This window comes from Psammomys obesus, unplaced genomic scaffold (assembly GCF_907164565.1).
Source record: "Psammomys obesus unplaced genomic scaffold, mPsaObe1.curated_primary_1811, whole genome shotgun sequence".
NCBI lineage: Eukaryota > Metazoa > Chordata > Mammalia > Rodentia > Muridae > Psammomys > Psammomys obesus.
In genome coordinates this window covers 16301351-16328325 of record NW_026596040.1, presented here as the reverse complement: position 1 = coordinate 16328325, position 26975 = coordinate 16301351, and the positions used below count along the sequence as shown (strand labels likewise).

Sequence of the window (26975 nt, the reverse complement as noted above, 5' to 3'; positions counted from 1 at the left end):
CTTGGCTCGTGCTCCTCAAGTGTGAAGCTGTAACCAAAGGGGGCACGGTGGCAGCAGCGAACACTAGAGGTGCGTGTTGTCCTTAACAATGCTTCACTCAGGCCGTTTGGATCCTTGCACTGCCCTTGGTCATCGTCTTAAAGTCTGTGGTTAGGCACTGTACTGGAAAGTCTGCCCCAGCGTTACCTTGCTTAGGCATGGAGGCAGGGGGTTTGCTTGTTTTTTTGGGTAATGGCTGGGAACAGTTGGTTACGTGTCCACGAGGCACGCTGGTTGGGAGGAGAGAGTGGTGTTTTCTTTAATCTTTAGATTCGTTCCACAAGTTGTAGCATGCAGTTGTAGTATTTCTATCAAGTGGTCTAGCAATGTGACTTCTTCTAAATATGCTTTTATGCTGTAATTTTTTTTAACTCTCTTTCTGGCTTGAGTGATGCTAAGAAGTCTCCTGGAAATTATTTCTGCAAGGAATGATTCACATTTCTCTTTCAACTTCACATACTCAACATTTAAATTGGAGCATAGAATAAAGTTCTGATTGGAAACATTGATGGAGGTAGAGAAAGGTGTAGCCAACAATGTCAAACTTGCAAAAGGGCTACTGATTACTCTTTGAATCCAAATCCTCTTAGATAGCCATTTACATTGATGAATTTAAATGAACTAAAAAAAAAAAAACCCTAAGGTTTCCTTCTTACTTTAAATGTGTGGTTTCACATAATTTCTACTAAAAGACGCTTTGAAATCTTCTTATTACTTAGTACAGTGGGGCATTTACTTTTGTTGCCAATAGTCTTCAAATTGCAGCTCTAATCTGCTTTAACTATCTGGATGAATTGCCCTAATCCAGTGCTCACCATGTTGTGGTTAAGGAGTCAGAGCTGTTTGATTGGATCCACTGGCTGCTGGGAATGTGGGAGGTTCTGCCCTTTTGCATTCCCCTTAGCCTTTTAATCTTCCAGCCAAATGTTCACATTCAACAATTTTGTTTAGCTGGCGATCAGAACATTGCAGGATCTCAAGGGCTGCTGTCATGGCAACTGAGATTAGTGCATGGTGTCGGTTCTCCAGTGTGTGTGTGTGTGTGTGTGTGTGTGTGTGTGTGTGTGTGTGTGTTCTTTTCGCTTCCCAGTCACAGAGGGAAATGGGTGAGGAATGGAAGGGCTAAATTATTCACACACATGCAAGGCGTCTTCAGGCAGAGCTGTATAAATGGGATCATATGAATTTCATAACTGAAGAGCAAACAAGTCACGGCCGGAGCCAAGGTGGGGGAGGGAAGAGAGAGAACATGGCCCTGCTGTGTGGAAGCGATGCACCAATCTCAGCAACTAGAGTGTCCCAGAAATCCTTTTAGTATGGTTTCAGGGGCCTGGGACTTAAAGTGTTGGCCACTCTTGTCACGCTGAAATGTTGGCTTGGGATCTTAAACATTCCTTCTTAAGCACTGTCCTCCCCATACCCCCAATTCACTTATTAATATGTCCGTCCTTGGCTCCAGAGCTGCCAAATTTTTGGCATGAATGCCATGCAGGGAAGCAAGCCTAATTTCACTAACTATTGGGTAAGTCAAATTAGGCTTTGTTTTAGAAAATACTTCCCAATGCAGAAGGATGCCTGTTTAAAAAGCAAAAACTTAATAGGGCACACTTCACTTAAAAAAAAAAAATGTTTCACATCTCAGACATCTTTAAAGAAGTTGGTTTGTTTTGTTTTTTAATATTCTATATGTTTTAAGTTCAACATTGCTTGAAGAACCAGGTTATTAAAAAGTAACTGCCCTCAGAGTAAAAACGCAGCAATCGTATGTGGTTCCTGTGTGAGAAGAAAGCACATTTGAAAACCTAAGGTGTGTTGTTATCATTTCTTTTCCTGACAGAAAGGTTAAAGGAGCTTCATAAGACTTGCTGTCACTGGTTAATTTTCACAGCATGCTTAAATGTCTATTTTTGGTATGTTTATTCTGTTTCTTCACTACACAGAGTCATGTAAAACATGATAAATTGGACCTTATGACGCCTAATTAAATCAATGAGTGTTCTGGCTCCTTTATGTGGAAACCACAAGTATGTTGTAAAAGTCGCCACTCCCTTAATACGTGAAAAAAAAAATCAAAACACACCATAATTCCAAGATGTTTGAGCTATATTTCTGTAGCCCATTTTGTGGTTAAGCCACTGGTGGCATGTCTGAGTAAGTAGATTTGATGGGTTGGCTTTTGGTTGTTAAAACCTGCCTCTCCGCCTTCCTCCTCCTTCCTTTCTAAGCACTGAAGCTGTTTACGTATCTCTCTTCATCTTCTTAGAGTTTAGATTAATCAGAGAAGGAGCCATTGGGCTGGATGAAATAGTTATATTGAGTGCTGTTATTCAGTGGGGTTATTCAATCACTAGACTATTGGGAAACATACAGGAAAAAAACAGTCCTGAAAGCAGTTGATACTTAAACTGAAATAAATGGAAGACATAGGCAGGACAGTTATGTCTTAGGGTTCTATGCAGTATGTGCTCCAAGAAAGGTCATTTCCGTAATATTATAAACTCTTTTCATTTCCATGGGCCTTGTCTTCTAAAAGATGGTGTCTATAAATGGACCTGTCTATAAAAGGACATCATTCATTTTGTTTTATTCTCCTGTAGAAGCCTTTTTACACTTCACTAGGGAATCCCGACACATTCTCTAAGTGAGTGTGAGCATTTTAAGAACATGTTTTGATTAATGACTTTTGTGGCTATGTCCCCACCCCCATAATATAGTGTGTCCTGTGAATTAGGGAGTGCATTTGATCTATGATGGAATGAAAGGGCAGAAGGGTCACTAGCTTTAATGAAACAACTGAGTCCATTGTAGCTGGACAGTGTACTGTTCTGAAAGTTACATATGGATTTAGCTAAAGGTGGCACTGGTCCTCCTTCCTTTCCCATAAATGTCCTGGGAGAGTGACAGAGGAGTTGTTCAGAGGTATCTGGATCTTGGGGTACTTGTATGATCAGGTCTATTGTTGAATTTTGAGCTTAGCGTTTGAAATCTGATAGGTTTACTGGAGGAAAAAAAGTGAAGGTATGCACAATTGCCCCAGATTGAGCTAAAGGTGATAATGTTCCGCTACTTTAATAACTTGGCAAATAACCCACAATGCAAAGGGGGAGAAGGGCCAGGGAGGGGCTGGCTGTCCAAATGTCCTAAGGTGAAGAATATGCTCTTTCAAGTGTGATTGCTCGGGAGCAAGGTGGTTTTAATTAGAGTGTTATAAAGACTTATTTTTTCCTAAGCAGCAGTCTTATAGTTAGTAAATTAAATGAATGCCGAAAGTGCTAAGCAGAAATCTCCCTAGCCACAGAGGTGTTCAATAACCAGATTCAAACAACATGGAAAGTACCATCTGTTCTTCATCTGTTTCCAGCATGAAACACGGGGATTGAATGAATGACTGAGATTTGCCCCAATTTTGACTATGTCTGTGCTTTTTTTATTTAAAAAAAAAAGTTCACCTGGTACTTACTTCATAGAAAGTTGAAATTGAGGTAATACGAGCACCACTGTGAAAACACATGTTCCCACATTTCTTTTAGCAGTTCCACTTTTTGTTTTTGAGGATTTCCAGAAGCTCAGCCACTGACCACTACAGACCCTCACAATGAGGTGGAGGGAGGTCAGTTCTTCAAAGATCTAAATGATCTTGTCAATGTTCCTCCTGGAGGCTAGAGGGGGAAAGGCTCCCCAGGGCTAACGCTGGTCATCACTTTTCATTAATCTAATTTTGTGTGATAGTGCTGCCCACTCTTGTTTACTATACATAGGCCATTCAGGGCCACCTTGCAGAATCCTTGATAAACAACCGCATGCTCCTTTAAGGATAACTTTTGAGTCTTTGACTCTTACAGGCGAGGATTCTTGGTTCTGGATATAGTGGGAACCCTGGGTAAAACATTATCCGGCCTTTGTTTGAGGTCCTTTATTGGAGCTAATGAGTGTGCTTGTGCCTTCCTGAGATAAATGACATTATCTCTGAGTGGGCTGACAGGAAACAGACATGTTAATGGTGAAGCTGCAGGGGAGTATCTGCTTGGGTTCTGACAAAGGAGTGGAGAAGGGACCCCTGGTTGTGGTCATTAGCACATAATGCATTCTTGCTCAGTCTAAGAGGCCCTTGATAATTGCAAAGCTATTTTAGACACATGCACTCAAATCATAAATTTACTTCTTCTAGTTCCTTTGCCTTTTTTAAGAGTAGCAAAATAGAGTGGTTTTTGTTGTTGTTGTTGTTGTTTAGAAGTGCCTGTTCTGCCCTTTGAAGGTGGTGGCAGTGCGGGCTGTTGGTAATGGCATTTGGGAGAACTGCAGGTTGAAGCATTTGTTTGTTTTAAAATTATGTGGGTACCCCCTTTCGTCTTTCAACATTGCTCAGCCTTCCTTCTTCATTCACAGGGCCAGAAAAAAGGAAGAAAAAAAAAAAAAAAGAAAAAAGAAAAAGTAGATCCAAAGCTTCAGGGATGTCAGTTTTGTATTTGAAGATGTCTTGTGGGAGGGGGGATAAAAATCTCTTTTTTATAAGCTGGGAAAGAGATTTTGCTCAGTGATTCGAGTGTGATGAAACCTGCCGTTTGAAGTGTATGTTTAAAAAAGTCATGGGTATAATTGAGTTTCAGTGCAATTTAAACTCTGCTGCTTGAACGAAGATAATTGCCACGTTGAGCACACTCTAGAAGAGCAGGAGAGGTGGAGGGATCACACTCTTCTATTCTTTAATATTAAGCATTGGGAAGTTTGTCGTCGTAATTACTGTAACACAACAGAGTTTTGATTGCCAGCTCTTTCGTCTTGCCAGTGATCTGAACATCAAGGGGTTTGCTGGAATACTAAACAGTTTAGTTCTAAGTTACCTGTACAGCCTCCTGCCATCAAGGAGCAGCCAGAACTAAGGGACCAGTGGGCTATCTACCCTTCGCAGCAATGTCACAGGGAGAATATCACTCCTTTACTAGGACTGTTACCAGAGAATAGTACATACTTGAGCCTTGGGTCACTAAATCTGGAAGGGACAGGGAACAGGTGAAATCTCTGCTTCAGTAATGGCTTAGGTGGCCAGAGAATAAATAAAGTAAGGATCAAATTGCAGCCATGTAAGAGGTCTTCCATACAGGTCTGCGCTTCTAAATGATGTCAGTGCATATGCAGATGCTGAATTGGTAGTCTCGGGTGGTATGAGCTTTGTTCTTCTAGTACAAAACAAACAAGCCAATAAGCAAAAAACTGGGTTTTAAGACTGCACAAAGGATACTCACCACCAAGACAAGTGACCCGAGTTTGTTCCTTGGGACCCACAGTGAGGAAGGAAAGATCTGACTCTTATCATCTGTTCTCTTACCCTCCTTTTGTACCCTGTGACAGGGGCGCACACCCATGCCTGAAGGCAGACACACTCATAAAAAAAATAAATGTAATTTAAAAAGAAAAAAAAAAAACAAACAAAAAAACTAGCACTAATTTTGCATTTCACTCTGCTGCAGAGAAGAGGTGCCTTCCTCTGTGCCCAGTTCTGTGTCTCCACTGAAATTTCACTAGACTGTTTGCTTTCTGTTCCAACATCTTCTCAGTTCAAGCTAAAGGTTTTGGCCACTGGAACAAAGCCACTGCAACTGAATGAGAGATTGTTAAACTGCTCTCAGCTGGTTGACCAGCAATTGGGCTGTTTGTAATGGTATTTTGAGAGCTGCGGGGAAGTTCAAGATGGTGAGCCTGACACTTTGTTCTGAAAGCTGAATGCTATATACCTGCTAAGTTTTGCTGAGAAACACCTTTGGGAATGTAGTAGAAGAGATTATGGGCTCTGTTTCAAGAACTAAAGTGATCAAAAAGCAAATACTTGTGTCTTGGTAGGCCAGTGAGCCTTAAACTACAGGCATCTCATCTGATATTTAAGAAGGAGGTGTTTACCCCCAAGGGAAGCTAAATGAAAATCTGAAGTCTATGGTCTAATGGAGAACTCAATGGGTAGCCTGTTCTGACTAGGAGAAGTGGGCCTGGAATGGTGGATACACACCACTCCGGACTTTTTCAAAGCCACTCTCTCTTCAGCCCCATCTCATCACCCCAACTCAGTCCGATTATTAGTCACTAATACAATGACTCACAGACACCTAGCTTTCTTAAGATAGAACCTTAAAAACAAACATTTAGGCATATCCCAATAATGCCATATGAATGTAGGTTTCGCAGTTCAGGAGTGAATAAAAAACATATTATGTTTTTGTGTTGTTCATAATGACTGTAGAAAGCACGTATTTAGGGTTGAGAATGGGCTTATTATGTTAACCAGAGAGCAGATGGCATGGTGCCATAGACATATAATTTTACTTAAAGGGACTTTTAAGGTTTTGATGTGTTTTCTTTTCCTCTTATTTCCCTGATGGATTCTTTTTATTGAAGGGTAACTTAAGGAGACCTGGTAGCAATTTTACTGCCTTCCCCTGACAGTTTGAAATAATAGCATGGTCTTTGGTTGTACTGATCTTCTACCAGTGAGCTTGATTCTGGTTTTTGTCATGTGGCAGTAAATTTATACATACATAAAGTGTTTGTAATATGTTTTACGAAATGGACTCTTTTATATGCTTCAATTAGCAACAGACGACAAAGTTCCAGTTGGTCACACTTTTGCAAACTCCTGAAGTCACTCACCCTTTTGATTAAAGAAAACTCCTCATTTGGTATGAAAGCACATCTGGCTGCCTTCCTTGCACCTCTGTGTCCTTCACATTAGTCAACAAGGGTTCAAAGGTCATGTCCAAATGGTTCCTTGTTAGGTTAGCAACCTGTGTTGGAGGGCTGCCCTCTGGCTAAGCCCTAGCCTCACCACACCTTTGAATTCTGCTAGCATAAAATCACTGTTTATGTTCCTGTGTAGATTTTACAGTTTAGCTCATTCTTCACTTAAAATAGGAGGGGGATTTGGAGAACATTCTTCCTCCTCCTCCTCTCCACCTCCTCCTTTCCTTTTTCAAACTGTGCTCAGCCAGGCCAGCTTACTTTTGAATTTCCTATCATCTCCTTCACCTATTTTATGGATAGCTCATATTAAAAACAATAACGTTTGACTTGGAAGGTCTGAAACCATGGGTTTTCATTCTTCACCGGGGAACTGTTTATTTGCATGTGGCTCACCACAGTACAGGGATAAATGCTATCAAATCTGGGCTTTCTTATGAGCTCATGGTTAGCACAATGGCGCTTAGTTCTGTGTTCCCTGGTTCCAGTTCTTTTGTGATGGAAATGAAATTAGGACCAAGTCTAGGAGGCAAAGGAGAAACTAGACAACAGCAAATAGAACCTGACCCTTGACCTAGTTCAAAAGCAAGCCCGTGATGATTTTACAGAAACCCAAGTGACTGAAATGGAGAGTAGTCCATTTTAACTCGGTGTGAAGCTGTGTGGAAGTTGAGCAGAACACTGATGAATGGTGGACATCCGGTCAACCAGGCAGACGCATTGTCTGACATCTTGGTAACTGATGGAGAAGCTCTGAGTATTCCCAGGTCGGCCAACTGCTGGAAGTTACAATCTGAGTTAAGTCTCACATGTTTTGCTGCTGTCAAAAGGGCGCAACATGATTTCAGAAGGGAGCAGTTGGTCTTCCTCCACTCCCGGCTCCAAGCATCCAGCTCCCTTTGGGCAATTGTCTCCATTTACATTCCTCGCCCAAATCCTTTCCCAGTCTTTTCTGTGATGGAGTAGCAGATGCCAGACACTGAAGTCGAAAGCCAGCAGCTGTTTCCATTACTTCATGGCCCTCACAAGCTGCTTCCCTTTTTCTTCCCATCCCCCACCCGTCCAAAAAAAGGCCTCTCCCTTGGACTTGGGGATCCACCGCTGTGTCAGTGTGTGCGGGTCCCTTTGGCTGTGCGTGTGTGAGGGGGTTCCCTGGAGGAGTGGCCCGGGCTCCCCTGGCTGCTCTGCGGGCTCCTGGCCTGAGGGGAAGCACCCTCCTTGCAGCCAGGGACCCGTTTATGGCCCTGAGCGCAGTAAATCTGTCAGCTCTTCGGGACGCCTTCACCTCTTTCTTCATTTGCTCCAGCTTCTAGTCTGACAACGTTCCCCTGAGGCGGAATTCTAATCTGCTTCCAATTAGTTGTAAAATGTGACCGAAATTTCCACATTATGACTGCTGTTTTACTTACATGCACACATCTAGAAACAAATTAATGCCCTTCAATATTTATTTATTTATTTATCTATCTATCTATCTATCTATCTATCTATCTATCTATCTATCTATTTATTTATTTCCTGAGCCCTTGGATTTACTCGAAGATGAAATAGTTCCCGACTCTTAGGAATGACTTCCGGGGTCGCATCTCCTTCTCCACTCTCATATGTGGGCTACAGTAAAACCAGGGGACTCCTTCGGTCAGGGTTCCCTTTACAAGCCATCCTTGAAGATTTCCCAGAACGTACTGCATATGCTTAAACTTTGAAAATAAATGAATAAATAAATAAATAAAGCAGAATTTCTAAAATAAACAAAACAGGCTATTTGGCTAAGTCGGGGCTCCTGTAGAGTGTTTTAATAGGACACAAATACAAATTTACTTCTAAATATAGTACCGCTATATTTGGCCCAGACACAGAGTTATGTAATAGATTTAAAAATTCTTTCATTATATGGCCAAAAGCTGTAGCCTAAGAAAGAGGAATTGTGTCATCATTTGGCTTGATAAACAGGATTGCATTAATGGTGTCACTGTAGGCACTAACAAGTACTCTAAATTGTGTCCAAGTCTCTGGAGCACAATGTGGGGCTCTGGGTGCCTTTCTGTTCCCATCCATGGAGTACCACAACTTAAACCCCCAGTGCCCGTACTGCAGCCGTTAGTTCTACCGTGTGGGACATCTTTACACATCAGTTCTCATTACTCTGTTGCCTCCTTTTCAGTGAATTTTCACCAGGTTGTCGTTCCACCTGATCTGTGTGAATATTGGAAGTGTTTACATCTTGGCCTAGAAAGAGAAGTTAGGAACACTATTTCATTACCTTCCATGGAAACTGCTTTCTCGAATACTCCACTGGATAATTTTAGAACACTTGATAGTGGGCCTATGGCTTAGCTTTGGTGCAGAGGTGGTACCTTTGACGTTAAAGGATGTAAACAGCAGAATTTATTGGCACATTTTATAGTAGAGTTCAGTCCTCAAGCATCTTGGCAGATTGATACCAACAGCAGTAATGGGCTTTGAAGAGGTGTGAAGGATTTTATTGATGGTAAAGTGGTTATGTTGATCAAGTCACTCTGTTAGTTTCTAAATAACACTTTCACGTGTAAAAGAATACATCCATTGTCTTTTCAAGGTCATTGTCATATAATAATAAAAAGCCCATGTTGATTGATCTTTTTAAACCATCCTTTTATGTGCTATTTTCAATCTCTGTAATCAAGAGTGTTTATTTTGCTGCATTTAAACAAGTCTTATTTTACATTATTTATTATATATGGAATATAAATTACTTAGATGATTTTACAAAAATTCATAATGTTTATTATCTATGAAATATAAACGACACAAGTGGTTTTTACAAAAGCCCTTTATTTAGACGGTGTACAAACTCTGTAAAAACGGTAAGGAAGTCTTTTGTATGGCTTCCTTTCTTCTCCCTTAATGTCTGGCCGCATAAAGAAATATTGGCAGATTGAAATGCCTAAAAATTTAAAAACAGGCCTCTTAGATTGTGGAAAGAGACTAGCTTAGAAATCATAGCGAAAACCTCACAATAGGCAGGACTGTGGTAGCCCCTCCAGTCCTGGGGTTCACTAATTACCCCTTAATGAGGCCAGTCTGCCCCGGTCTTTCTCCCTATCTTGGGAGGAAAAACGCACAGGGTAGTTGGATTTCAAGTGGATCTTGCTGTATTTGCAACTTAGCATAACTGCTTTGAAGGCCCCTAGGGTGCTTAGTTGGGGCCTGGCATTTGTGTTTGGGGGCGGGGGTGGGGCTGCTGCACACAGCTCCTCATTGTGTGTGGAGGCCACCGTGCATCTTGGAAGCATTACAGGCTTTTGTTGATGGTGTATAGTTTTATAAACTAAATGGGCTTATTACCTTTTAACCATTGGGAGAGCAAAATCATGGATGAACCTGGAAGTCTCTGGGTTGAGCAGCAGCCAAGCTGTTAACAACAACAACAACAACAATGGCAGAGATGAATGAATGAGTTAATTGTAGAACATACCATCTGTTTATAGGCTAATACTTACTTCTCGCTAAATCCTAGGGACGGGTAGGTGACAAAATGAGACTATAAAGTACAGGAATTGAATGCCCAGGGTTGTGTTTTGAGACCACACTCAACTGTTTCCCCATATTCTTACTTTGCATTCGAAGGAGGCAAAAAAAAAAGGGGGGGGGTTATTTCATTATTAAATGGTGAAGCTGCTTGGCCAAGAACATGTCTTAAACTTTTAAGAAACGAGGTAGGAGGTGGTGATGCAGGTTGTTATTTCTTCCTCGCCTGGTCAAGGCATTAAAACCCCCAGACAGCTGAAAGAAGGGCTTGAGGACTCTTGCAGTGCTTTGTCTTCTGTTTTGTTGGGGTGGTGATGGGGACGGTCAAGTAGGGAGGTAGACAAGGAGGACAGTTGAAGAAAGGTTTGGGCAAGTGTTTGGGTCCTGAGGAGTGGGGAGCTCTTGCTGTCCCAAGGTCCTACCCAACATGTTCTCCAGAACTGTTTGGACAGTTGTCGTTGTCAGAAATATCCCCCATTAAATTGGGTAGTGGCCTGGGTCTGGAGAGAAAGGGACTCCCCAGGAAGGCAGTGATCTGGCAGACAGTCAGGGCTGAAGGGCCTTTCAGCCTGAAGCTAGTGTGATTCTCTTTAGAACAGGGTACATGAACTTTTCTTTAGTACAGGAAAATACCAGAAATGACGGCTTTTGTTCCCATGGTAATTGTAGTTCAGCCTTCTAATCTTTTGGATAAAAAGACTTAGGGATGTTTCCAGTAAACTGCTCTTTTCTAGACCTGTCAGTCTAAACACTTCCTCATTCTCTACTTTTATTTTTACATCAATCTTGTGAGTGAAAACTGTTCTTTTGTCTATAGACTGCCACACTTTCTGATAACTCCAAATATTTTTCACTGCCTCTGATCTGTTTGACCACAGTTAAAGCCATCCCACTGGACCATTAAAACCATTTGTTCACTACTTGATGCCTTATTTAATATTTCATGTGTATGGGTTTGTGTGTGTGCACCACGTGGAGGCTTAATGTCCACAAAGAGGAAGACATTGGATGCCCTGGAACTGGAATTAGAGATGGTTGTGAGAGGCCTTAGTGCTGGGAACTGCACCCCAGTCCTCTGGGAGAACAGCCAAGTGCTCTTAACCACTGAGCTACCCAGTCTGCTTCAAATGACCATGTTTCTTTTATCCCTTTGACATGGTATGACCCACCATCTAAGTGGAAGCTGGTAGCTTTATTTGACAGTTCTCTTCTAGAGACTTGTACGTAACAGGGGTGAAGGGATTGGGGAACAAATAAGATATAAAAGATTAGGTCTTAATGGCTTCATTGTCAAACAGTTGATGACTTTTTAAATGTGCTATTTATACCAGATACTTCTGTAGTAATATAGTCTATGCAAATGGGGGAAGAGACTGGGTTTTATGCCTGTAAGAATTCAACATAACTTTCAAAACTGTAGACTTAAATCTTCACTTTTATCACAGAACTACCATGGTCACTAAGCAGGCTAAATGAAAATGTGTTTTTAATTGTGAAGAATCACTGGACCTGGTATCTTACAGTTTTGTTTTCAACCCTTGAGAGACAGAGACAGAACTCTACAAGTTCTAGGCCAGTCAGGGATACATGTGAGAACCTGTCCAAAAAAAAAAAAAAAAAAAAAAAGCTCACCTAGATTTGAGTCTTCAGTGAGCATTCTTTGTTTAAATGTTAATATGCTCTCAGTCTAGGTTTACTTAACAAATCACAATATAGGTGTACAAATAATAATAAAAATGGCTTCCATCACCAGTGTGAAGGCTCAGAGGTAGTACAAGCATCAGTGATTCTACAGCTTTAACCTTCCTTGGAAAGAAAGCTTTTTTTTTTTTTTTTGCCAGCTGTCAGTGCCATCATGATGTACATACTTGTAAGGCCTTTAAAAGGTCACCATCTAAACATGCCTTCTACCCAGGTGTTCAGTTTGTATTGGAGGGTAGAATACAGAACAGAGGTGGGCGGGTGCCAGTTTTCTGTCCCTATAACTTAATATGAGTTCCTCTTGCGTCTTGTTGGCCCTGTTTAGCCTATTTTAGATGCTGTTTGGATAGATCCTCTTTGTTACTGGTATAAAATGTGTGTGGGAGGGAGCTAACTTAAGATGCTTTGAAAATGATTTTTATAAATCTGCTTACACCGAGTCTAATACTTTCTATCTTAGCTTATATTAAAGGCTTAAGGTGCACTTTGAAAGACTACCGCATGAATCCGCAAACCTCCTGCAAGATCATGTATTATTTCCTGGTACCAAACAGTCTTTCCCAGGTACCCAAGCAAGCGCAACTGCAGTCCAGGGGCTAATCCTGCCCAGTTTTAGAGTTGACAGAAACTCTTACCAGCTGCAGTTATGTACCAGGGATCAGATAACATGAGATCATTTGCCTTGTTAGAGTTCAGCTGTCTATATATTAAGTCTTAAACACCTCAAGTTTCTGACAATTGTAAACACTGAAGAAGCCAGAAGACGTTTATACTTGGAACTGTTTATTTAGCCCACGTCTTTACTAGAGTTCAACACTGAACATGCCGATTTCTTCAAATTGATGTTTAAAGGATTTATTTATGTGTATGTGGAGCTGGCATGTGTGTGTGCCTGAGTGTCTGTGTGTGTGCGCGCATTTGCCCATGGAGGCTAGAGGTGTTGAATCTCCTCCCCTGGAGCTGGAGTTACAGGCAGTTGTGAGCAGTTTGGCACGTGTGCCAGGAGCTGAACCTTCATCCTCTGGGTGATCAGTGTGGGCTTTTCACTGCTGAGCTGTTCCTCCAGCCCCTCAAGTTGCTTGACACTATACACCAGTAGAAGGAAGGAGTTAATTGTTGGTAAAGAAATAAGTAATGATTTATCTCGTGTCTGCTATACATTCTAAAAGGTTTCTGGACTCTCCCTCATTTTGGGTTTGTTGTCGTTTGTTTTAGGCTCTAAAGAATGAAACTAACTGGATAAATAATTCTGTGCAGTGGGGTATAGTCGCCTCCATGTTATTTGAGCCTGAATGTGCATGCGTAATTGGAGAGATTATTGGAGAGAGAGAGTTTTGCTGGGGTAGATGTGGTTTAAATCTGAGCGTCGAGCATAGCATTCCGTTTCTCAGCTTACCCACAAAATCTGTGACTAATTTAGTGAATGTGAAGATTTTTGTCCAGATGGTTAGGTTTAATTGTACAAACTGGAAAGATTTCAAAGTACCCTTTGGGGGAGTGTGGGAAATGAGTAAACAACAAAAAAGAATTAGAAGGCACCATAAATCACTAAATATAGTATATATGTATATTTTATATTTATAAACACATACCCTCATGTAGATTGAAACACACACATATATGTATACACGGGAAGGGAAAAGTGTAAAGTACCGATTACAGCACCATGAAGGTGTCAGATCTAGAAGAGGAGTGACTGTACTGTGTTCTGTTCCTAATACGTGTGTGCTCAGCTTTTCCTGAGCTCAGGACAAGCTTCCTCGGAACAGTGGCAAGGTCCCATCCCCTCAGCACTGGCTGTTCTTGGGTAAGGTCATTGATTATTAACTCATCAGATGTTAAGAGTTGATTGTGCTGTCCCCTGAGACGTGGCCTAGAAGCGTGAGCCAGTATGTTCCACTCACACTGCAGCGAGGTAGCCTGGAGAGGTAGGAAGTTTGGTTTCAGCATCCATTTCTTCTTCACACTTCTTGCATATGATAACCACGCCGGAATGCATAAAATAACCTGTGTGAATGCTTTCAAAGCTACTCAAGACCTCTTCTCACGCTGGCCAGTGCCGAAAGTGCAGACATTGCCTCTTGCGTGCTCTGTTGTCAGGGTACTAATGATCTAAATCTTGGCCTCATAAATTATCCGTTTCCCCCAGTAAATTTTCTTTGAAGTTGGGAAGCTAATAGACTGTACACTGAACTTTTTTTGTGTTACCTAGATTTATAGGGAGAAAAAGAAGTGGTATGCCAGTGGCTTCAGGAAATAGCCAGACAGAAAGGGAGGCCTTGACAGCATCTATTTTGCTAAGTGGACCCCCTCTGGGAAATGGTCTTTAAGGAAGCAACACGGGTTCATTGCTCGTCCAGGAATAGAAATGTATCCAGACATCAGAAAGTATAAAGAAGTGAGCTAAGTCAACATGTTATCCTTATCATGGACCAATTGCTCTCACAGTTGAGGATGGAATCATTAACACCTTAAAGCTGCCCAAGGAATGAGACCGAGGCTGTTTTGCATGAAAGGGAGATTTAAAAAAAAAAAGGGGGGGTGGTGGCTGTCATTGGGATGGTGATTTTCGGGGTCCTGAAAAGAGTATAAGATAAGTCAGGCCAGCAGAACACAGCCCACAGAATCAACTAAGCAAGGCTCATAGGGCCTCACAGAAACGAAAGTGACAAATGGCCTGTATGAGTCTGAGCTAGGTCCTCTGTATATACCTTGTGGTTGTGTAGCTTGGTGTTCTTGTGGGACTCCCAACAATGGGAGTGAGGGCTGTCTCTGACTCTCTTGCCTGTGCTTGGGACCCTCCTCCTCCTACTAGGTTACCACGTCCCACTGTGATATGAGGGTTTGTGCCTAGTTTACTGTATCTTGTTATGCTATCCCAGTGGCTATCCTGGGAGGCTTTCTTTTTTTCTCTCTTTCCTTCTTTTTTTATTTCCTTCCTTCTTTTCCTTCCTTCTTATTTCCTTCCTTGGATATCCTGGGAGGCTTTTCTTTTTCTTCTTTCTCTCTTTCTTTTTAAGGGAAACAGAGGAGGAGTTGATCAGGGGAGAAAAGAGGTTGGGGGAGGGACTGGGAGGAGTGGAGGGAAACTGCAGTCCTTAGAGATGTTATTTGTGAGAGAAGAGTAAAAGTTAAAAGAGAAGAAAAAGGGAGTCAGGAGAGAGTGTGAGTGAGGCTAAGTGTGTGAGGCTGTTACACCAGTGGCTCTGGCGAGCAAGGTTAACTGAAGGTTCTCTACCCTAATAAGGAAGTGATCTTTGCCTTGCTCCCCTTGGCTAAATTCCTGCAAAAATATCTTCCTTCATCTTCTGATAGATTCCTATCTGTTCATAGTCTGGTTTTTCTCCCTCTGTTTATCAAGAACTTTGACTTCATTTAGCAATCCATTGGATGGCTCTTAATGGTGATCTTGAGATAGTACTCAGGAGTCCATGGTGAATAGACTGATAAAGGCCAGAGATAATGAGGCTCAAATGTAGGGACTGTCTGGTAGAAAGGACAGGAGAGTGTGGTCAGTGTCTTCAGGGACATTCCTTGATGAGTCATCTTTTCTGCCTGTCTGGCTGGTTTTACAATCACCTCGCCCTATGCTCTATTCTTTTTCTCCTCCCTCTGTCTTCCTCTTTCCTTCCCCTCATCCTCCCCAACCCAGGTCCTCATTCATGCTAGGAAATGCTCTATTTAATTCCAGTGGTGATAGAATTAGGATAGTGCACATCACACAATGGAATACTACTCAGCTATTAAAATCAAATACATCATGCAATTTGGATGGAACTAGAAAAGATCACAAGGAGTGAGGTAACCCAGACCCAGAAAGACACACATGGTATGCAGTCACTTATAAGTGGATATAAGCCGTAAAATACAGGATAACCACACTACAATCTACGGACCCAAAGAAACAAAGGAGGGCCCGAGGAGGATGATCGAATCTCCCTCAGAGGAAGAAATAAAATTAGAGATCTGAACTAAGTGGAAGGAGGGAACTGATTGGGAGAGGGGAAGGGAGGGTGGGGATTCAGTGTGAGTAGACTGGGGGTGGAGGGCTGGAGGAGAGGAAGGGGAGAGAGAATGGAAATTGGTGTGAGGGAATCCCTGGGGCAGGGGAGGCTCCTAGGAGTCTATGGGCATGACCCTAGCTGAGAATTTTAGCAGCCAGGAAGGTGGGTGGGAAGTTAAGGCGTTACTTCCTGGAGGGAGGGGGACATCAACCCACCCATAAAAGTTTCTACCCAAAATTTGTCTTGCCTACAGGAAGTGTAGAGATAAAGATGTAGCAGAGGTTGAGGGAATGGCAAACCAATGGGTAGCCCAAGTTGGGATCCACCCCATGGCAGAGACCCAACCCCTGTCACTGTTAATGGACACCCTGCTTTGCGTGGAGACGGTAGCCTAACATAACTGTCTTCTGATGGAAGCAGATGCAAATAGACCCACAGCCAAACAATAGGCGGAGCTTGGGAGTCTTGTGGAAGAGTGTGAGGAAGGGTAGAGGCAGCTGGAGGGTGTCAAGGACTCCACAAAAACACCTACAGCATAAAGTGACCTGGGCCCATGGGGGCTCACAAAAGACTGAACCACCAATCAAAGAGCCAGCACGTACTGGACCTAAAACTTCTACACATATGTAGCAGATATGCAGCCTGGTCAACATGTGGGTCTCCTAATAATTGAAGCAGGGTCTGCTCTAACTCTGTTGCCTGTCTTGAGATCCCTTTCCGGTAGCTGGGTTGACTTGTCAGGTCTCAATGGGAGAGGATATGTTTAGCCCTGCTGGGACTTGAGATGGCAGAGTGGGTGGGTATCCCTTGGGTGCCTCCCTTTCTCTGAGAAAGAGAAGGTGGAATGGGGGAAGAGGGCATGAAAGTGGGACTGGAAGGAAAGGAGGGAGGGGACTGGGGTCAGGCTGTGAAGTGATTAAATAAAGAAAACAAACAAAGAAGAATAGTGCACATCATTGAGGAGATGAGGGTAGCCTTCAGGCTACAGGAGTCCCAAGAGCACAGTAGGTTTTAAGAGGACAGGATTTGTGCAAGTTGTGTAGGACATTTTATGTCTTCCCAACTTTGATTTGGGGAAAGAGAGTTAGGGATGACAGAGCTCACAGTTGCGTTTTTCTGTTGGAAATTCTGGACTATCTTAAGGCACAGTGGAAAAGAAGGTCATGGAAAACTGTAGATTTGGCCTGTGGACTACTTTTGTCAATGTTTCTTTAAGATGCTCAATGACAGGAAGCCTCTATAAAGGCAGAGGTTGAATCTCAGAGGCTGAGAGAGCTGTGGTTTGAGGCTGTATTATAGGGTGAAGAGCCTTGTCAAGTGTATGGTTGAGATGGAAGAAGAGCAGTTGGAGCAGAAAGAGCTGCGCCAGCAGATCCCGCAAGTGATGCTGAGCTAGAGGGGACTTGAGCTTGGAATCTGGATTGATTGGATTGGACACAAGCACTATTTTTCTGGATGTGCTTCCTAGCATTTTTCTTGGCTGACTGCACATGCTGTTAAATCCCTTCAGATAACACAAGAGGCATGTGTTTTGCACAGACCGTGTCCAGATTGGATTGGGACCTGGGTCTAGGCCCGGTCATGCAGGGCTTTGTAGGCAGGGCATGGTTAAGGAGTTTGAATTCAAGTTGGAATAAAATGCAATTCCAGATTTTAAGTGAGGAAATAGCGTGATTTAGTTTGCTTTTTAAAATGCTTCCCCAGGACTGCTGTTGGGAGCTGGGAGCTGATTGCCAGAGGTGCAGTGAAATCAGTTACAGGGCTTTTTCAGAAAACCCCCATGAGACACAGTAGGTGTCTTTTTTAGTCACAGAGTTTGGTTGAAAGTAGTCATATTGTCCAGAGGTAAAGATAGATTAGGAATTGATCTGTAGTTGTGAAATAGTGAGAGTTAACATCACAGCAGCGTGGGATGGGCGAGGGGTATGTGGAATCAGCAGTTATGAGTCACTTTTATTTGTTGGTTTGTTTCTGTTTTTGAAACAGGGTCCCCTCTATTCCCAACTAGCTGAGGGTTACCTTGACCTTCTGATCACACTGTTTTCACCTTCTGAGTGCTGGCATTGCAGACAGGCACCGCACAGCCAGCTACAATAGACTGTTGACTAGCCTGAGGCAAATTGAGGTTTCTGACAGTCATTCATTCAGTAGGATGGTTAGGGTCCAGGCACAGACTAGGATAAGCTTGTGCAAGTTGACTTGGAAGTTGGTGGACTGAGAGAGGACACCCAGGGGGTTAGTGTCCTTAGGAACGACAAGAGCAGAGCTGAGCCATTGAGGATGAAGAGCAGCCAGGGGCACATGTGCTGTGGAAGAGGAAACCCCAGGCAATCTGGTATTTCTGGAAAGCAAGTTTAGAAATTCCATCCAGGTGGCTCTGATCATCTGTGCCAAATGCTGCCAAGAACTCAGGTTAAGATGAGACTCAAAATCGATGGCTGCTAAGTTCAGCAATTGTAGTCCTTCCTGAAATACAGGGTCAGGGAAATGCAAGATATCACTGAGAGTCTTAGGTTGTTTTGTAGATGCTGGAAACATCAGAATATAGCAATCCTTTTTGTTTGTTTGTTTTAAAGGGTTATCAGGAGGACATAAATATTTTTTTTATTTCCTATCTTTTCTTTTTTTATTTTTTTAACTTTTATTTATTACACTTTATTCATTTTGTATCCCCCCATAAGCCCCTCCCTCCTCCCTTCCCTGTCCCACCCTCCCCCCTTTCTGCATGCATGCCCCTCCCCAAGTCCACTGATAGGGGAGGTCCTCCTCTCCTTCTTTCTGATCTTAGTCTATCAGTTCTCATCAGAAGTGGCTGCATTGTCAGGGTTCTAGGTTATCTCTGTGAATAGTCCTTGGTTGGAGTATGAGTCTCTGGGAAGTTCCCTGTGTTCAAATTTTCTTGTTCTGTTGCTCTCCTTGTGGAGTTCCTGTCCTCTCCTAGGACATAAATATTAATCCAAATATTTATTATTTACCAAGGAGGGATTGTAGCTGTGGATGCAGCTCAGCTGTTGGAGTACTTGTCTAGCACACACAAAGCCCTGGGATGAATCCACAGTGTCTTCCTTACTCTTAAAGCAAGATCAGGACAGACTGGGATACATAAGACCCTGACTCCAAAAGGGGCAGGAAAATAAGTATCATTTTTAAACATAAGGAACTTTTAATAGACTGTTTATGTGCTTCTATGGAATGGAGTTGGATAATTATACTAGAGCGAAGGCAGTAAATGCTCTTTTGTAGGCATGAGGGTCTGGGTAGGGGAGATTGGGTACCTGAGGCTGCCCTGGACCTTTAGAGTCAAACAAGTCTTCTACTGCAGCATGGACTGTTGGGGTGTAGCAACACAGAGTTGATAGAACTTGTGGCTAGAAAACAAACCAAACCCTCTGAATTAAAACAGCAACATCTAGCGAATGTTTGCTGATGATTGCTCTGGCCTTGCACGTGCTGGGGAACCACGCCCCTAGCCAGGAAGATTTTATTTTACCATCTGTGCAGCAGCATTGTTATGGTGTTAGGGGACTTGGAATTTCTTTAATAGAGATGTTGTTGATAACAGTTGTGTATCCATTTCTTTTCATCCCTCCCTAAGGCTTAGGGATCCTTGACTACTTTTTTTAGGAGTAGAAACAGAAGAAAAGGGAAGGTGTCTCAATTTCTTTTTTCATTCCTGCCGTTATCCATTAATCGTTGAATGAGTATTTTTTTGATGTCTGCGTCTCCCTGGCTCAGTAGTGAGCAAACCAAGTGTCTGTCCTGTGGAGCAAACATTCTGATTTGTTACGAAGAAACCCTTTTTTGTTTCATTGTGCTGAGTGTTGTAAGGGGGAATTTAGCAGGGGAGGATGGAAGAGAGCTGGTAGAAGGGAGAGTTTGTATGTGCTTGTGCTGGAGTAGGACCTGAAGCCAGGGAGGGCCCTTTTGACTTGTGGATGGAGTCTTGCGGGATCCTGAGTGCTGTTCCTGAGGTGGGGAGTGTTTGTGAGCCTGAGGAGATCATAATCTCCCGTGTGTCTGGAGCTGCTTCATGCAGGGTGGAGTACCAGGAGGTGCAGGGGTGGAAGACGGGCTGTGATCTCAGCAATCTTTGCTCAGCTTCTGGGTCTTTTTTCATTTCGACATGGTTAGGGGAGATAGAGGCATTATCTTGTGGGACTTTTGCCCACCAATTCCACAGGGAACACTAAAAATCCTGAGGGATGCAGAGAGTGGTCAAACTAGAACCTTCCTCAGGAGACACCGATGAAAGGATTTCTTTCCCAAGGGGGTGTTTTTCTGTTTCTAGCTGTTCACACAGGCACACACTCTATAAACACATACATGCATACACACAACCATACGTGCACACACATACTTTATAAACACATACACTCTCACACACAAACACACATCCACATACCTGGTAAACACATACATGGACACACTCAACCACACATGCACACACCTAGCTCATAAACACATACACTCTCATCCACAACCACACGTCCATACACTCTTCACATACACACACTGTAAATAAATTTGATTGTTACTATGTCCATAAAGAACAGAATTAAACAGTGATGGGGTACTGGTATAAAGACGGTCTCTTCAGTTTTACACCCTCTACTTTCACACTCCCTTGGCGTTTAACTATCTGCACGATGGGTGTGGTTTCACAGCACTCAGAAGGCAGAGGCAGGAGGATCACAAGTCAGAGGCCAGCCTGGGCTACACAGTGAGACCTTGTCACAAACAAATTTAATAAAAGAACATGTCTCCTGCTTTGAGATCTGCCCGAGTAAATTAGTTATGTTGAGTCAATTTACTGCTTTGTTTTGTTGTGTTTGAATCAGAATCTTCTACGTAGTCCAGGCTGGTGTCAAACTGGAGAGTCTCCTGCCTCAGACTTAAAGTAATTCTTAAATGACTTTAAAAAACAAAACAAAACATTAAAAATCAGCACAGGAGTCTTTAGAAGTTGAAGCCGTAATTATCTTGCCCATAATGGGTATTCCTTTCCCTAATCCTTCACCCCTCCCTGCCTGCTCTCCAGAGCTATTTCACTTTAAGCTCCATATCTTTCTTGAAGTGGCCCTTATCTGTCAGTCATATGGGTCTGTACCTCTAGTTTCCTGTACAAATCAGAGCACATTAAAGAAACGGATCTGCACGCTGCCCTTTTCATGTAGCTGTGTTCTGAAACTCACTGCTCTTTTACCTTGGACTGCATGGCTTAACTGGTCTGGCAGCATGAAGGCTGTTGGTAGTGTTTTTCAGTTATAAGAAGCATTTTAGTGAGCCCGATTGTATGTTGTGGATCACCCAAAACTAGAACACGCAATGTGAGTTTCACTACGATTTACCACTGTGGGTTATGACTCTTTGGCTCTAGTCTTGATAGCAACTTGCCATTTCAATTGCTATTTTTCATGAACATGCATTTATAACTTGTAATCTTTGCCTGGTTTTTATAATGAGCCGGCTTCTTCTTGACTAAATATTTCAGATGCATGTTAACTAATCACACTAATTTTTTACATTTTGCAAATTTCTTATTTGCATGAATACTTTCACACTCCCTTGAGGCCTAACTAGCCTCCATGGTGGATGGTTTGCAAATATTGTTTCCCATCTCTTAACTCTGGTTTGTGTTTATGAAAGTCCCTTACCTACTCCCAATTACCACTCCTATCTAAAAATCTTAAACGGTGCAAAAAAGTTTATAATTAATTTCTTTCAGGGCTGCCAGCCTTTGCATTGACTTAGGGAGACCTTTCTTTTTGTGTGTGTGTCTCTGTGTGTGTAACCCCACCCCCCGGGTTTCTTTGTGTAATAAGCCCTGGCTGTCCTGGACTTGATTTGGAGATCAGGCTGCCCTTGAACTCAAAGAGATCCACCTGCCTCTACTTCCCAAGTGCTGGTATTAAAGGCGTGTGCCACCACACCTGGCTGGGGAGACTTGTCTTATTTCAAGATTATCAAATTGTTTCCTATTACTTTTGTAGTGCTGTAACCCTCTTTTAAGTCTGTTTGTTTGATTGAGATATGGTCTCACTATGTAACCTTTGCTGGCCTACAACTCACAGAGATCCACCCTGCCTCATGAGTGCTGGAATTAAGGACATGCTCCATCATGCCTGCCTTAAACATTATTGTTTGATAAGAGCTGTATTTTTCAGTTACCTAAGGAATGATCAAATACCATCCCCACCCCTCACTTTCCAGGTCCCTTGCCCTGCTTTTCCTTTGTGTGCATTTGAACACAAATTCAGGCAGCTAATCTGAAGATTCATATTCTCTCTCTCTGGCTCTCTCTGTTATTTGAATCTACTTAAAAAAAAAAAAAAAGATAGTCCCTTATTAAAAAAAAAATCAGCACAGTACTGCTTGAAATACCAGTTCATTAAGGTGTTTTACAGGTGGCTAATTAGTGAATGTGGCCAGATGGGAGTTGGAGCCAAAAGCACTGACTGTGGAGATCTAGACCCAGGTAGATTTACGGCCAGGACACACTTAGTCCCCCTTCCGAGAAATCCAGGGTCAGAAACTTCAAAGCACAAATAAGCTGCTTAAGCAGTAAGGTGGGGCAGGCAGTGCTTTGCTGGCCCCTTTGGCTTAGCGTTACAGACACTGGCCAGGTGATGTTTAAGGAGTGTCTAAACATGGAGTTACATCGCTTTCTTCCACAGTCTTACCTGTGCAGGCCATCTCTTCTGGTCATCTGGGCTTTGACATCTTTTATGATAACGGGCAAAAGCCACTGTTGGGGACAATTTTGTTTTTCTTTATTTCTGGGATCGCATTCTCTGAATGTTCTTCTGCTTCCCAAAGAGCTGTAAACTACCCACTCCCTCTTCTTTCTGCCTCTTTTCCATTGTGTTCTGCGACCTGTGCATGCATATTTCTCCTGTGGGCTGGGGGACCCCTAAGGACGCTTAACTTATTTTTACTTTGTCAGTCCCTTTTTACTGGAGTGACACGGTGGTGGAGGAAGGTCTTTGCTATGCCTCCCCTGGGTCCACATCTTTTTTTTCATTCTGAGATCACAGACAAAGACACTGTTGGGGAAAAATCTAGGTTTTTGTCTGTCTTGCATTTATGTGCATTTTGAAGTCTTTCAAAGTGCCATTATTTGTGTGATTTTGGAGGATTGCATCTGCCTCCCAAGTCTAGTAGGGCCTGTTTGTTGGATCTTAAAAAACAGAGATAAAGATGATTCACTCAGAAGAAGATACTATTTCAGAATAACGGATTGCAGTGATGTCTTGTGTGGTGGGAGATTTTTGTCTGATAGTTTCTTTGTTAGCCACAAAACCACCAGGGCGAAAATGCACAGCTACACTTACAAAAACTGAACAAACAAATCAACCCCTCAATAGTCAAATGAAAAAGAGAGATGCCAAGAGTTTATATCAGGCAAATGTGATTTGCAACAGAAGAAAAAAAAAATGGGGCTGGGGGATATGGCTCAGGGGGTGAAAAATTTGATGGGAATGTGTTGAGAATCTGAAGACAGATCCTGAGCCCCCAATTAAAATGCCAGGTGTGACAGCACTCACGGATGCTTCTGGCTTTGGGCAGTACAGATACTTTTCTCGTGATTACTGACCGGACAATATAGCAGAAATAGAGGGCTCTGGGTTTAGTGAAAAATGTTATCTTAAAAAATAAGGTGGGAGAGTGGGGAAGGTACTCTCAGTTTCAGGCCTCTACACACAGAGCACACCCGGATACACTTCTGTACACCTGAATGTGTGTGTGTGTGTGTATATATGCATTAAAAAAAAACAACAACTTAAGCCCATGTGCTTGGAGTGTTATGAGATCTTCGGACCTCAAGCATTAATTTGCCCTTTTTCTCTATGCTATGGTTCATGAAAGAACTTGCAACATGATTCTATCTAAGGGTTTCTATATGTTATCATTGTACTCATATATAATCATTAGTTATAACGGTTGTGGCAGGTCGTGGCAGTGAGCAGCACTCAGGAGGCAGAGGCAAGCAGATCTTTGAGAGTTTGAGGCTAAGTTGGTCTTTACAACAATTTACAAGTCATTCGAGGATTTACATAGTGAGAACCTGTCTGAAAAAAAAGAGTCGAATAACGGTTTTCTTTTTACCTTTAAGTTACTTATTAAACTCAATATGCTATTTAAGTGTATTTTATTTTATTATTATTTTGCTTTGCTCTTTTTGCTGTTGTTTTGAGACAGGGTCTCACTATATATCCCTGGCTGTCCTGGAACTCACTATGTAGAACAGGCTTGCTTTGAAGTCAGTGTTCCACCTGCCTCAGCCTCTGGGATTAAAGGCGTGCACCACTATGCCCATTTTAAGCATTTTCAAAAAAATTATAACTGCCAGTATAAATTTAGTCAATGAAATTTTAGGCATGTTTATGATTAAAGTCTATTTAACTGAATGAATTCTGCTGCCTCTGTATTGCATGGGAATGACAATGGCTCTTAGAAAGCCTCTAACTAGTCGTGTCTTTCACAACTTTTAACAGGTTTAGCTGTACAAAGTGGCCCGTAACTGTAATCCAAACTCTGGAAAGGCTGAGGTAGGAGCATCCCTGTATTTCAGAGGCCAGCCTGGGCCACAATAGTCAGACACTGTTTTGAAAAACAAAACAAAGATTACAGGCACAACAAAAAAAAGATTGTTTGAGCAAAACTGGTAGAGATAGAGAAAGAGCATACCCTTTGATGGGAAATCTCTGCATCACAGTATCAGCAGAGCCTGGAGAGCTGCCATCTTGAGGCTTTTTTTTCCCTATTATGTTTCCTGGGCACATTATTTACTTAGAAGGCTATTTCTTTTCTTAGAAGTAAAAGTACCCAGTACTTTTTGATCATGATACAATAATTTTTAATCTTTTTGCCTAAGGAAAGGAGAGTTTCTTGACTTGAGCAGCCCCGACAATCATGTTTAAGTACTTTCGAAGTAATAGCCTGTTGGTTTTAGGACAACCTTCAGAGATCGTAAGTTATTATCATCTCTGGTTTGCAGGCAAAGAAATTCAGGCTTTGAATGAATGTCAGCGCCTTGGGTCTAGAAAGAGATCCATTTTGTGATTTTGTTTTGCTTTTCTTTCTTTCTTGGCTGTCCAGGAATTCACTATGTAGATCAATCTGGCCTTGAATTTACAGAGACCCACCTGCCTCTGCCTGCTGAGTACTAGGATTAAAGGTTTGAGGCACCCTGCCTAGCTGAAAGCAATTCTTGGAACATGCACTGTAATAAAAAAAAGGGGCACAACCCTTGCCCGACTTACCTCCTGACTGCGCAGTGGCCTCTAGGTTAACAAATTAGGACTGTCACTGAGCACCTGTGGTTCCTGTCTCCAGGGTTTAGGAGAAAAGAAAAATCTACAAAAGAACAGACTGGAGCTTCTGTAATTACAGGGCTTCTTGGGCTATAGAGTGTTTGAACCCAAGTGTAGACATTTTGATTTAAAATTCCTTGTCAACAAGCCCTTGAATTAAGTGACATACTGGGGACCAAACAGCCTGACTATGGAGAAGTAACAGGAACCCCCTGCTTTGTTTCCTCCTCCTAATGTTTTCCCCCCATTCTCCCATGCTGATTTTCAAATGAAGAGCAACAAATGAAATAATAGGAAAGCACTTGGTAAATATAGAGTGTTTTACAAATCCAAGCACAAACAAATCTGTAAGTGGCGGGGAAATCCAGGCCACACATTTTGTGGTAACTTCTGTTCGTATATTAGGGAGCCTGCTGGAACCCCCCACTAAACAATTAGTTGCCAGCTGTTTGCTTTAATCTGATCATTTACAAAAATACAGCAGTCCTTCTTGGTAGTAAATACTGACAGAACTAAAAGGAATGCCATGCCAAGTGATACACACTTTGGTAAACGCTATCTATATGGGTGGTGAAAACTGGTTTAATTTGAATTCTAGAAAGTCAGTGAGTTTATATTCCTGGGAGAGCTGGAGAGAAGGGACTGAAGTCTAAGAGAGCACATATTGTGATTTCTTCGACAATGAAAAGTACTGTGTTAATTTGAGAAACTCATTAATGTGTAGGCTAGTACTAGTAGTGCCTCTTAATTAAATTTCAGTGGATGGAAGGAGTATTAGGCACAGAATACATAGGAGATTTTACAGATTTTCTGATTGAGACAAGTCGGTGGTTATTTCTACTGTGCGCGCTAATTTAAAAATAATTCAATAACGATTCAATTTGTGTCATCCTGGCATTTACAAGGGGACATGAGGAAGTCTTGCTTGTCTTTATTCACTAAATAGCAGTTTGCAGACCCTTACAAGTTCCCATATGTTAGTGAAAAACATTTTCCAAGAAATTGGCAGGATTGCACTTTGTAGCTGATGCCAGCCAGCTTCTTCCTGGGGCCAATTCAACAGAGAAGAGAGAGGAGGCAAAAGGAAAAAAAAAAAAAAAAAAAAAAAAGGTCTTGTGTTAGTGGCTGAATTACCCTGACAAGCTTTCACATTGCCCCTCCTCTTATTAATATTCTTTTTGATGTGAGCTTGTAAAACAGAGGATTGGCTGTTAATCTCCAAGATCTCAAGGGCTTTTGGCAGTGGCCCATAATTGATGTGTTCACATGGCTGCTGTCTGACTACTAATGATTAGACAGCAGGGTTATCTACCAGCTAAATCTGTGTTGCTTATAAATCACACTTGATAAACTGAAGTTGCATTTCTTCAAAGAGTCCATACGGAATGCCAGGGGCATTTCATGATTCTCTGACAGCTTAGATTACGTTTATTTTTCATTTCTGTTTGACAAAATATTAGATACAAGTGAAAGTGAATTTGTTTTGTTTCTCTACAGGCAGCTGGAGGATGGGTGATAACCAGAGAGAGAGAGAGAGAGAGAGAGAGAGAGACCTGTTTTCTACCAGAGGATGTACAGATTGGGGTGGCATATGGAATTTTTGCCTATGTTGACATCCTTCAAGTGGAATCCAGGCCATGCCATAGAGTCGGACAAAGAGCAGAGGAAGTTCTAAGAATGT

General features: G+C 42.2%; 1 protein-coding gene across 3 annotated transcripts in view; it reads left to right on the top strand.

Annotated features, from left to right (window-relative positions):
- Znf608 (zinc finger protein 608) overlaps positions 1-26975 on the top strand; it is a 109685-nt gene that overhangs the window by 5376 nt on the left and 77334 nt on the right. The gene's annotated exons all lie outside the window — the stretch shown is intronic.